This window comes from Mesoplodon bidens, assembly GCF_964165515.1.
Source record: "Mesoplodon bidens genome assembly, chromosome: 4".
NCBI classification, from domain to species: Eukaryota; Metazoa; Chordata; class Mammalia; order Artiodactyla; family Ziphiidae; genus Mesoplodon; species Mesoplodon bidens.
This window is the reverse complement of record NC_138160.1, coordinates 65143218-65155459: the sequence shown is the minus strand read 5'-3', so window position 1 is coordinate 65155459 and position 12242 is coordinate 65143218. Positions and strand designations below refer to the sequence as shown.

Genomic DNA, 12242 nt, shown 5'->3' with positions numbered 1-12242 from the left:
ACTCCTTCTCACTACTGTCTTGCTCCACAGGGACAACTTCTTTCAAGCTATTTTTAAAATTGACAAATAGAAACTATACATATTTAAGGTGTACAATTTGCTATTTTGATACATGTATACATTGTGAAATGATCACTACAATCCAACTCATTAACATATCCATCATCTCACATAGTTACCATTTTCTTTTTATTTTCTTTCTTTTTTTGTGGTGAGAACACTTAAGATCTACCCTCTTAGTAAATTTCATGGATACAATACAGTGTTGCATAACTTATTCTTCTTGCATAACTGAAACTTTGTACCCTTTGACTAACATCTCCCCAAATTCCTCTATCCCCACCCCCACCCTCCAGCCCCTGGTAATCCCCATCTACTCTCTACTTCTGTAAGTTTAACTATTTAAATTCCATATTTAAGTGAGATCATGCAGTATTTGTCTTTCTGTGCCTGGCTTATTTCACTTAGCATAATGTCCTACAGGTCCATCCATGTTGTCTCAGATGGCAGAATTTCCTTCATTTTAAGGCTGAATACTATTCTGTTGTGCATATATACACATTTTGTTTATCAATTCGTTTATCAATGGACATTTAGGTTGTTTCCATATCTTAGCTATTGTAAATAATGCTGCAATAAACATGAGAGTGCAGATCTCTCTTCCATATCTAGATTTCATTTCCTTTGGATATATACCCAAAAGCAAGATTGCCAGATCATAAGGTAGTTCTATTTTTAAGTTTTTGAAGAAACTCCACACTGTTTCCCATAATGGCTGTACCAGTTTACATTCCCACCACCAGTGCACAAAGTTTCCTCAGGAACAACTTTCTGAATCTCAGTGTTTCTGTTTTAGCTCTTTGGACTGTTACCTCCTTAACCAAAACTAACACCCATGTATTGGTATTTTCATGCTGCCATCTCTCTGGCTCTCTCTCTTCTGCATTCCTCTTCCATTTATAAGGAGCCTTATGATTACATTGGGCCTGCCCAAATAATCCAGGATAATCTCCTCATCTCTGGGGCAGCTGATTAGCAACTTTAACTCCATCTGCAAACTTATTTCCCCTTTGCCATGTAACCTCACATATTCATGGGATCCTGGGATTGGGATGTGGACATCTTTGAGGAGCCATTAGTCTGCCTACCACAACTCCCGACTCAGTAAGACAAGGATATTAATGGCTCCACTCTCCCTTTAACCCCCTCACCTCAAGCCTCCCATCCTCTGACTTCTCTCATCTACACTTAGACATCACCAAACTTTCTGTCATTTACATATTGTTCTGTACCCATAATTAAACCATTTGTAGTACGTTCATGGATTCATTCTAAAATCTGAAATATCAGTACCTTACTTTATTGTACTGTATAATTCTAGGCTCAAAGTAATTTCCCCTAAGAATTTTGAAGGTATTTCTCCACTGTGTTACTAACATCCAGTGTTGCAAATGAGATGTCTGGGGCTAACCTGATTTTATCTGGGGGAGTAGGGGTAGGGAGAATGCTGTTCCAAAGTATTTTATCCACAGGAGTTTGGGTGGGGGTGATGATGGGAGTAATTTACTGCTATTTAGGAATTTCTATTAATTTTCTTGCTTTTTCCCTGGCCCTCTCTTGTCTCTAAAGGGCCTCTCCAGGGTTCTTTATGTCAAACTAGTGCCCGCCCTGGGAGCATCTCCCTGGCTTGTGGCTTGTACTGTACGTAGCAGCTTCCCCACCCAGCCTCAGGCACCACCATTTTCCTCTTCCAGCTTTCTATCTTTCAGAAACGGTCCATATCTCTCATCCACTCTTATTTGCTTTAATGTGGGGAACTCATTCCTTTTATTCCTTTACTCTCATTTTAAAGGAATAAATGTAAGATACCTATCTTACACCACTAAGATAACTCAAAATTGATTAAAGATATAAATATAAGACTTGGGACTTCCCTGGTGGTCCGGTAGGTAAGACTCTGTGCTCCCAGTGCAGGGGGCCTGGGTTTGATCCCTGGTCGGGGAACTAGATCCCGCATACGTGCCGTAACTAAGAGTCCACACACCACAACTAAGAAGCCCACGTGCCACAACTAAGAAGTCCGCATGCCGCAACTAAAGATCCTGCATACTTCAACGAAGATCCCACGTGCCGCAACTAAGACCCAGTGCAGCCAAAATAAATAAATAAATATTTTTTTAAAAAAATAGTTGAATTCTGAATTATAAATAAATAAATAAATAAATAAAAGACCTGAAATCATAAAACTCTTAGAAGAAAACATAGGGAAAAAACTCCTTGACTTTGGTCTTGGCAATGATTTCTTGGATATGACACTTAAAGCACAAACAACAAAGGCAAACAAACAAACAGACAAAAAACAAATGGGCCTATATTAAACTAAAAAGCTCTGCACAGCAAAATAAACTACCAACAAAATCAAAAGGCAACCTATGGACTGGAAGAAAATATTTGCAAAACATACATCTGATAAGAGATTAGTATCCAAAATATACAAGGCATTCAAACTCAATAGTAAAAAATTAAATAATTTGATTAAAAAATGGGCAATGGACCAGAATACATATGTTTCCAAAGAAGATATTTGAACGGCTAACAGGTACATGAAAAGCTCAACATCACTAAGTATCAGGGAAATGCAAATCAAAACCACAGTGAGATATCTTGTCACACTTGTTAGAATGGCTGTTATGAAAAGGACAAGAGAACAAGTGCTGGCAAGGACGTGGAGAAAAGGGAACCCTCCTACACTGTTAGTGAGAATGTAAATTGGTACAGTCACTGTGGAAAACGTTATGGATGTTCCTAAAAAGAATTAAAAATAGATCTACCATATGATTCAGCAATTCTATTTCTGAGTATATATCTGAAGGAAGTGAAATCACTATCTGGAAGAGATACCGGCACCCTCATATTCATCACAGCATTATTTATAATAGTCCAGACGTGGAAAAAAACAGAATGTCTATCAATGGATGGATGGATATAGAAGCTGTGAGATATATAATAGAATATTATTCAGCCATAAAAAGGGAAATCCTGCCATTTGTGACATGGATGGAACTTGACGGTGTTATGCTATGTGAAATAAATCTGACAGAAGACAAATTCTGTATGCTCTCACTTGTATATGGAATCTAATAAAACTGAATTTACAGAAAAAACAAATGTAGGTATTGTGAAAGAGGGGAGATAAATTCTATCACTAAATCTGCCACTTTGAACCCCAAACCTCTTCCCTTTTGTTTTAAAATTATTTCACCAGAACAAAAATATAAGACAAGCCTCACTGTATGAGCTGTCCTCATCCTGAGGTGCCCTGTGACCCTTTGTCCTGATTTGGACATAAGAGCGGAAATAAGGCACTATGTTTAAGTTTGGAAATCAATGGGACATGATGGGTTTCCCTTACCCCTGCCTCCCATCACGTAAGAGCTGGTAGTTCTTGGCTCAGGCACTTCCCTGAAACCCAGGGGCCCCAGTATCAACTATGGTAAAAGAGGTGCCCAGGAGTTTATACCTTAACATTTTGATTCCATCTAAACTAACAGCTGTTCAAAGGCCTGTTTGCCCCCGAGCACTCCCTGTGTAACTGACCCCCAAAGTTAGAGAACTCTGATTAGGTTATCAATGAAAAAATGTTGCCCGCCATATCAGTAAACAAAGGATATTGCAGCCATCAAAGCCATTACATTACAGCCATCAAGCCATGACATTACAGGGCCCCAAGAGTGAGCCCTGAGGGAACTCAGGATAGAAACAGGATGCCTGCCATCTAGCAGTCAACTGCTGCAGTCACTCTGGACGGTGCACGCTGAGGAGGCTCAGGATGAGAAAGCACAGGATACTGGCACAGGATACTCAGATAGCTGAGGTGTATACCAAAGGAATGATTTCGGTGAGCCCAGACTCTTGCATCTTCCCATACATAGAAAAGCGCTAAATGCCTTAACTTGAGATGGCTGGTTTTCTTTAACTAACAGTAATCTTCTAATGTTGTGACTACCTGGTCTTTCTTGCAAAAACGCCTATATATCCTGGCTCCTCCCTTACCTCTTCTGAGTAGTCCCTTAAAGCTATCTGAGAGGCTGTGTCCCGGGCTTAAGTCCTCAGTTTGGTCTGCCAAATAAGACATCATTTTCAATTTTGAGGTTGTGCATTTTTTTCAGGTGACAGGGTTAAAGTATTGTCACCTCTTGGAGATTCCCATGGAGCAGGGCTTGAGGAAAGATGGTGACAACATCACCTATGGACCAGGGTCCAGGCTGATCGCCACCGTGCATATGGTTGCAATGGACATATAGGTAGGGTCAGCATCTGGCATTCTTAAAGACATAAAAGCCAAAAGGCTTTACATCTACTGGTATTTTTTTCTCCCAGTCACTGAACCTCACACCTATTCTTAGGGTAGAAGCTAAAACATTCTACTCTGTCTCCTACTTTTCCAAAAGTCTCTGTGTTCCAGAGGAATTTAAAAATAACAGCAGCAGGAAACCTAGTACTTCTAAAAGGGAATATCTCACCAAGTTATCTCATGATAAAGGTATGAAGTCATCACTATGAACCTTTCCAGGGCTAGAAGGTAAATCTGGAGACAGACTACGTACAGCACAGGCCTTTCACAAATTGGTTTCTAAGGTTTTCCTTGGGGGATATTTTAGTCGAGACTTTTCTCTGCTAAATGGACAGTCTTCTGCTTTCCTCCTTCCCTTGTCTCTACCTCTCCAGCTTCAAGTCTACAATGTGGCCTTAACTCTGCATTTCTACTAATTGTCCCTATGTCCCAGCAAAATAAATAAATAAATCAAAATTGGTGCTTGTTCCCTGCCTCAGTTTACTGTGCCACACACCCCCATTTGGATTTCATACTTTGAGGGGTGGGTCAGAAATGAATGTGCCTAAGGCTCCATTTGCTTCTTCAAAAAATGTAGTCCAATTATGGAATAGAAGCCCACTGCTTTTATATAAAGCAAAGGAATAGGAGTGTTTAATCTTGCTTTCAACCTGTTAGAATCAGCATAGGAGAAAACACAGAAAAATATTGAAAATTGTTGATTGATGATGTCAGTTCAATAAATGCATTCTTTTTTTCCCCCTTAAAGCAGCTGTTTTATAAAACTTTTCATTTGGGCTTCAGAGTTATTGACTTTCTTCACTGGGTGTATTTCCCTTCCTTTCGCATTAAAGAGGGAAACAAAAATGAAATGTTCTTTGAAGTTTTTCTTACAATTTTTCTCAGCCATTTAAAATTCCCCTACTGTTGAATCTAAAATGCTCTTCTGTAACTGAAATCCTATTATGAATAAAGAAGCTGGATTGTCTTTCTGTGGAACCTCAGGAAGCTTCTTTTGCTTTTCCAGTCTTCACAGAGCAATGTAAACACCTTTCAAGTGAAACCCTCAATGAAAGCCTTTTATTGATTTTCATGAAACTATATGGTTTCACAGGCATTTAACTGGCCGTGATTCTTTTAAAACCAATCACCTCCAAGGATCGCTTACTTCAAAGGATGCATCTTATGAAGCAAATTTAAAACAAACCAGCAGGAGTAGTCCCTTTAAATACACATTAAAAAGATAAGACAACACAAAGTGCTCTTATTTGAAGAAATGGGCTCACCTCTTGTTCTTCTGCTCAGGAAATTAATCAGAATGGATTAACCAGGAAAACTGAAAAGGACGCCTGCTCTCTTTTTTGTCCCCCTCCCAGCACCCCAAACCCCAACCTCCAACCTCAAGCTTTTCTGAATGTGTTTACTTGAAATCAGGAAGTGGAAAGTTTTCTGGATTGAGTTTTAAAACCAAAGAAGTCAAAATAATTTTCCTTGGTATGCAGAAGAACAGAAATGAGTTGTTTTCAGAAATGTTCATTAAAGTTCATAATACGATTGAATAGTGATTGTAATAATTATTTGCCTGATCTACCCAAATATTTATCTCTAAGAGAAGAAATTGGAACCTTTCAAAAATCTACTCAAAGACAACTATATAGTTTAATTAAGTTAGAGACGCAAAGCCTCTCTAAACATTCCTACTGAGGTTTCTTAGACAGAGGTAACTTAAAATCTGAGTGTAAATGATACATCTCAGAGATGGGGGTGTGTGGGAAATATATACATATTATATATGAAGAATATACATATATATTCTTTCCACTGATATGAAGACTAGGCCCTTAGTCCAAGAGGACTTTAAAAACATTAATTTGTTCCCAGAAGGGTTGAGCAATGCTGAAAAACCTGTTGAACAACGCTCTACCCTCTTCATTAACTTGGAATTTGGGTTCCCTGGGGTGTTATATAGGAGTATATTCCTTTGTATTATTTACACTCCAAGGACTTTCCAAGCAAATTAATAATGTGAAATGGATTAAAGGGAGAATCTTTAAAATACTGAGATAAAACTTTTAAAGCACCCATTTGAGTGCTGAAGAATCATTCATTTTCTCTAAGTACAAAATAACTGAGGATGATTACAAAAGATTTCTCTGGTTTCCCAAAGCATTTACCCTAAAAATCTTGACCAGGCAACACATTGTTAGTTTATTTGTTGTCATTAGCTGAATTTGGAAAAATAAAAGCACACTTCTTTAAAAATTCCTCTAAACGGGAATTAGTGGAGTAATATTCAATTTTCTTTCTGTGTTTGGATAAAGAGATAAAAAGAAAATGATTTTAAGCAGGAGTTAAAGCAAATAGGAGGCTTAGGAACAGGAGCTGGGGGCCCCAGTGACCTCAGAAGCTGCAGCTTCAGTGGCCTAGAGGGACAGAAGCCAGGCCAGAGAGAGTTCAGGAGAGTGGAGCACCAAACTTTGTTTTCTAGAAGTTTTAAGACGAAGAAAAGAGGAAAGGGTGGTCCCTGAGTTGAAATGAGGTTTTCGTTTGTTGTTTAATTTAGGAGAAATATGACCATGTTTGGAGCTTGAGAATGATTCAATAGAAAGCAAAGGCTTAAAATGCTTGGAAGAGAGAAAGTCAAGGAGACAGGAGGTAATGGAATCAAAGGTAGGACGAGGGTACAACAGAATGATTAGAGTTAAAAATAAAGATGAATAAATTTTATTTTAAGTTAAGCAGGTCAAGGAAGGTCAATATAGGGTTAAAAGAAGGGGTTTGGAGTCCCAAAGTGCTGATGTATTCACCAAAGCAAGGGAGAAAATCAAGAAAGAGGACTCCCGGAAGCCAGATATCCAGGAAGAGAGTAGCTAGGGGAATGCCAGGATGGCAGCCATCAGTAGCAGCCTGGAGGGATCCAGATTTCAGTAGCTTGGAGATGTCTGTGAGAAAGAAAGGACTCTTGGGGAAAATGGAATTGATAGATTATCTGACATGGTTGCTTATCTGGGAGAAAAGAATTATGACAGATCAGATGGACAAATGGAGAAAAATCAAGATTAGGTAGAAAGAAAACCATGCGAGTCAAACACAACTCCAGACACTTAATACATGCTGGGAGCTATTTAAGTGCTTTAAGCTGTATATTTTTATTAATCCTCCGCATTTAAAGAGGAAGAAACTGAAGTACAGAGAGAAGTCACTTGCTTAAAATCACAGACCTAATAAGCGACAAAAGCAAAGGTCTGATCGCAGGGTCTGGCTCCAGACTCTCTAACCCTAACCACTAAATATACTGCCTCTCCAGGAAAGGGAGATGGGAATGAAAAATAAAAAGAGACAAGAAAGAAATGCTATTATTATACACTATGTGGCTATGCAATGAATAATTTTTACTAGCCGAGTTACATATTAATTTATGAAATTAATTACACATTATTTTATGAAAAGTGATATAAATTAGATTGGCAAGATAGCAGATAGAAGTGCTCAGTGGGTTAAGATTTCAGCCCACATGGAACATAAAAGATAATACACAATAAATATAGTCAACAGATCAGGAAATAACAGCATAAAAATATTATTTAAAAATATGGAGTTGGGACTTCCCTGGCAGTCCAGTGGTTAAGACTCCATGCTTCCACTGCAGGGGGCATGGGTTTGATCCCTGGTTGGGGAACTAAGATCCCTCATGCCGTGTGGCATGAAAAATAATAATAATAAAATAATAAATGTTAAAAAAATATGGAGGTAATAAGGAAAAACTGCTAAAGTAATTGAAAGTGGTTGCCTCTGGGGAAGGGACTGAAAGAAAGGATGTGGAGAAGGGAGATGCTACTTCTTATTTTATGTTTTGTAATATTTGTGACATTTAAAATACATTGTACATATATTAATTTAATAGAAATAAAGGAGAATGCAATTACCATAAGGAGTTGGGTGGGGGCACTATAGCATGCCGATCATTTTTTGCCTGGGTCCCAAAGTTATAGCTATTTGTTTCTAAATGAATACTTCGTTGTTTACTTGTAACTGAAATTAATTAAGCTTTCACTACTAGACTGAGATCCCTAGAGCTTTATAAGTGAAGATTGGAGAAATTTCTTCTTTTATATTTAAATACCAATAACACATCACTAGGTTTTTTTTTTTAAGTTGAGAAAATTTTAGGGAATTAGAATAATTAATTTTATTGGCTTTTAAGCCATTTCTTGAACTGGAGATTAAATTTGTAATGAAGTTTTCTAAATTCAAAGTTAGAAAAAAGCAAATGTATGACTTCTTTTCTTTAATAACATATATATATAACTATTGTTTTCAGTTCAGTGAGTGGTGTCTTTAAGCTCAACAGTGGCTTCTCCTTCCTAAAAAGGAAAAACCAAAAAAAATCTTTAAATTCAGGAGGGGAAAAAAGCAAATTATAAGCTGGTTATTTATAATATGTCATAAATATACGTGTATAATTAAATCGTATAAAAGGAGCTAATTTAGTTAATTTAAGAACATTTTTGTGGGGGGAATATTTCACATGGTCTGCCAAGAGCTACAGTCCATTGAAACAGGTCTATTACTGCTTGTTCCTGAAAAATCCACATCAAAAGGGATGGACTGTAAAATTACCTTTCTGTTAGGAACAGCGTACAACTGTCTTTCTTGAAAAGGCCTGCAGAGCACTTAAAATAAAATTAAGGTGCCACTGTTTTGTGTTATGTCTACTGACATTACCTCTGTTTGTTTTAACTGACCACAGAAGCAAAGGATGCTATGGACCGGACCTTAAATAGTAAGTACGAAGCCCTCAGAGCCAGGAAAGAAGTAAACCTTCAGACCTAGCGTAAAGAAAAAAATGTTGCCAGCCATTCCATTTCTACAGGGATCAAGCCATTAGCCACTGTCACCCACCAACAATGCACCCTGAGGGGACTTCAGGATGGAGAAAAACAGGAAGCATTCTGCATTTTGCCCCTAGATAGTTAAGATGCGTATCTAAGGAAAAAACATCCTGGCCCCTATATAGTTAAGAAGCACATCTACGGAAAAATTTCAAGAACCCCAGATTCTTGTATCTTCCCATTCATAGAAAAGTATTAAAATAATGAACTTGAGATGTCTGTTCTTTGTGATTAGCAGTAATATTTTTATGTTTGACTACATGTTTTGTTTTGTTTTTTTTTCCCAGCAAAAACTTCACATATATCCTGGCTCTTCCTTTATCTCTTTGGAGCAATTCCCCAATTTGGAGTTATCTGAGAGGCTGTCTCCTGGGCTATGGTCCACAGTAAGTCCTCTGAATACAACTCAAATCACTTTACTTTGTAGTTTTTCTTTTGGTCAACAATAGTCATATTCTTTTGAGATTTTCCAGCAGGGAGGAGGAATCAGCCTGCATAGATTATTTGTTATTGTCTTTTTAACTCGTTTGTTAATACCAGTCAGGGCTACTATTTAGTCAGTGCTTATGAAGGCCAGGCCCTGTACCACATGGTCTGTAGGGGTGAGTTTAATGCACTATTGGTCCCCATTTTGCAGATGATGAAACTGAGGCTCAGAGGTCACCCAGCGAGTTCTTGGTGGAGTTAAAATTTACAACTTTATGGCTCCAGAAGCTCAGGCTTCTACTATGCTTTTTGGGTACCTTGGGCACAGTCTACAAATCCTCCAGTTATTAAGTCATATTCTTTCTTTGCCAGGCTGATGTTAATATTGTCACAGAATCCTCCCACGTTGGCATCCATTTGGAAGAAAAGAGTTCAGGATTCAGGAGGCCTGGATCCTACTACCAGCTCTGCATGTAACCCAGTGGTGCCTGATGAGGGATCTCATCTTCCTGAGCTCCTCCTAAAAGGTGAGGAGACCTTGTAGTCCCAGCAGGCTCCAACGTAGGTAGATTTAACATCTTCCCCCTCCCCAGAAGCTGCCTGGCTCTTCCCAGGGGAGCGGAATCTCCCGGCATGCAAGTAATCTCCCAGGGCAAGAAATGGGGTCAGAGTGACCACGCCAGCCGACAGTGAACCTAAGTAGACAGTCTTGGTGAGATCCTTGGCTTCTGATGAATCATAGGCTGCCACCAGGCAGGTGGCTGCACTGGTCTGATACTGCTTATGCTTTTTTTTTTTTTTTTTTTTTTTTGCGGTACGCGGGCCTCTCACTGTTGTGGTCTCTCCCGTTGCAGAGCACAGGCTCCGGACGTGCAGGCTCAGCGGCCATGGCTCACAGGCCCAGCCGCTCCGTGGCATGTGGGATCTTCCCAGACCGGGGCACGAACCCGTGTCCCCTGCATCGGCAGGCGGACTCTCAACCACTGCACCACCAGGGAAGCCCTTTTTTTTTTCTTTTTAATACTATTATTTTAAAAATTTTAGTTAGAGCCAACTCTCATTACTTTCCATGGTTCTGAATAGGGCCTGCTCCATTATTTCTCTTCCTCTAAACGCTGGCAGCTGAGATTCTAGGAGCTTCTGTTACTCACCCGGGCCCTTGGACCCTTTAATCAATAGAAGTTGGTAAGAGGTCAGAGGAGAATTTCAGGCAAGGCTTTATTGGGGCTGGAGCTGCAGCATCAGGGAGCAAAAGCAAGAAACACGTAGCCCTGGGCTTCCCTGGTGGCGCAGTGGTTGAGAGTCCGCCTGCCGATGCAGGGGACACGGGTTCGTGCCCCGGTCCGGGAAGATCCCACATGCCGCAGAGTGGCTGGGCCCGTGAGCCATGGCCGCTGAGCCTGCAAGTCCAGAGCCTGTGCTCCGCAACGGGAGAGGACACGGCAGTGAGAGGCCCGCGTACCACAAAAAAAAGAAAAAAAGAAACAGGTACCCTTGCCAGCTCTCGGAGTGAAGCTGCTTGGGTCCTTAAATGGGGTAACAACAGGAATGGATGGGTGGGTTTGGCAGGAGGCATACATTACGTGGTCTGTCCACCTCTTTGGTGGTGCAGTGGACAGGATCATGCACAGTACCATGCTTTAGCTCCTGGCACCTCAACAACTTGTAGTTTGTTTCTGATCTTTTTTTTTTTTTGCGGTACGTGGGCCTCTCACTGTTGTGGCCTCTCCTGTTGCGGAGCACAGGCTCCAGACGTGCACGCTCAGCGGCCATGGCTCACGGGCCCAGCCGCTCCGTGGCACGTGGGATCTTCCCGTACCGGGGCACGAACCTGCGTCCCCTGCATCGGCAGGCAGACTCTCATCCACTGCGCCACCAGGGAAGCCCTGTTTCTGGTCTTTTTGTATCCTATTGCTCAGCTTTGCCTCAACTGTGCATGTGCGCAGTTATTTTTAGTCACTTATAATTTTTTGTATCCTATTGCTCAAGGAGATGTTTGTCCAGGTGCAAGCGCTCTTGTAGAGGATCCCAGTTCCCAGCCTGGGTCAATTCTAGGAGATCTTGTGCTGCTCCTAATCCAAGGATTGGTTTCCAGGCGACTTTCCTCTTAGTCTCCACCTCCTAAACTGCCCTCAAAGACACTACTTTGCCAAAGGCTTAAGGTCAAGCTTTGTATCATGCCCGAGGGGATCAGACACGTGGATTCCAGTCCCAGTATTGCTTCTTCAGCTTTGCTGTTAAGCTTAGGGCAAGTTATTTAACCTGTGTGGGCTTCAGTTGCCTCGTTTCTAAAATATATACAGTAATGCTTATTTTAAGGAGTAAAAAGGCCTTGGCGCAAAGTTTGTAGTAACATAAATTCCTCGTCTTGGGGAAGTGGCCGCGAGGAGAGAAGATTTGGGTAGGGAGATAAACTAGGGGCACCCTCTCTGCCTTCTGCATGTAACAAACAAACATAGGGAACCCTTTTTTAGTGGAGTTAGGCGAGAGGAAGTAGGGATGCAAACCAAGTCCCTGGGCTGGGATGCGCTCTTACGCGGGTGGTGGAGGAGAGATTAGAAAATAGATCAATATCCAGGGAAGCACAGAAA

General features: G+C 40.5%; 1 protein-coding gene across 2 annotated transcripts in view; it reads left to right on the top strand.

The window, feature by feature from the left end:
• The window catches only part of SERINC5 (serine incorporator 5), a 185712-nt gene that overhangs the window by 84691 nt on the left and 88779 nt on the right, over positions 1 to 12242 (top strand). Inside the window, exons 2-4 of one of the 2 annotated variants that reach the window (XM_081232044.1) lie at positions 9084 to 9116; positions 9513 to 9611; positions 10024 to 10178. The gene's annotated coding sequence lies outside the window, so the exon portion shown is untranslated. The remainder of the gene's footprint in view (positions 1 to 9083; positions 9117 to 9512; positions 9612 to 10023; positions 10179 to 12242) is intronic. The other variant, XM_081232045.1, reaches the window with a different exon arrangement.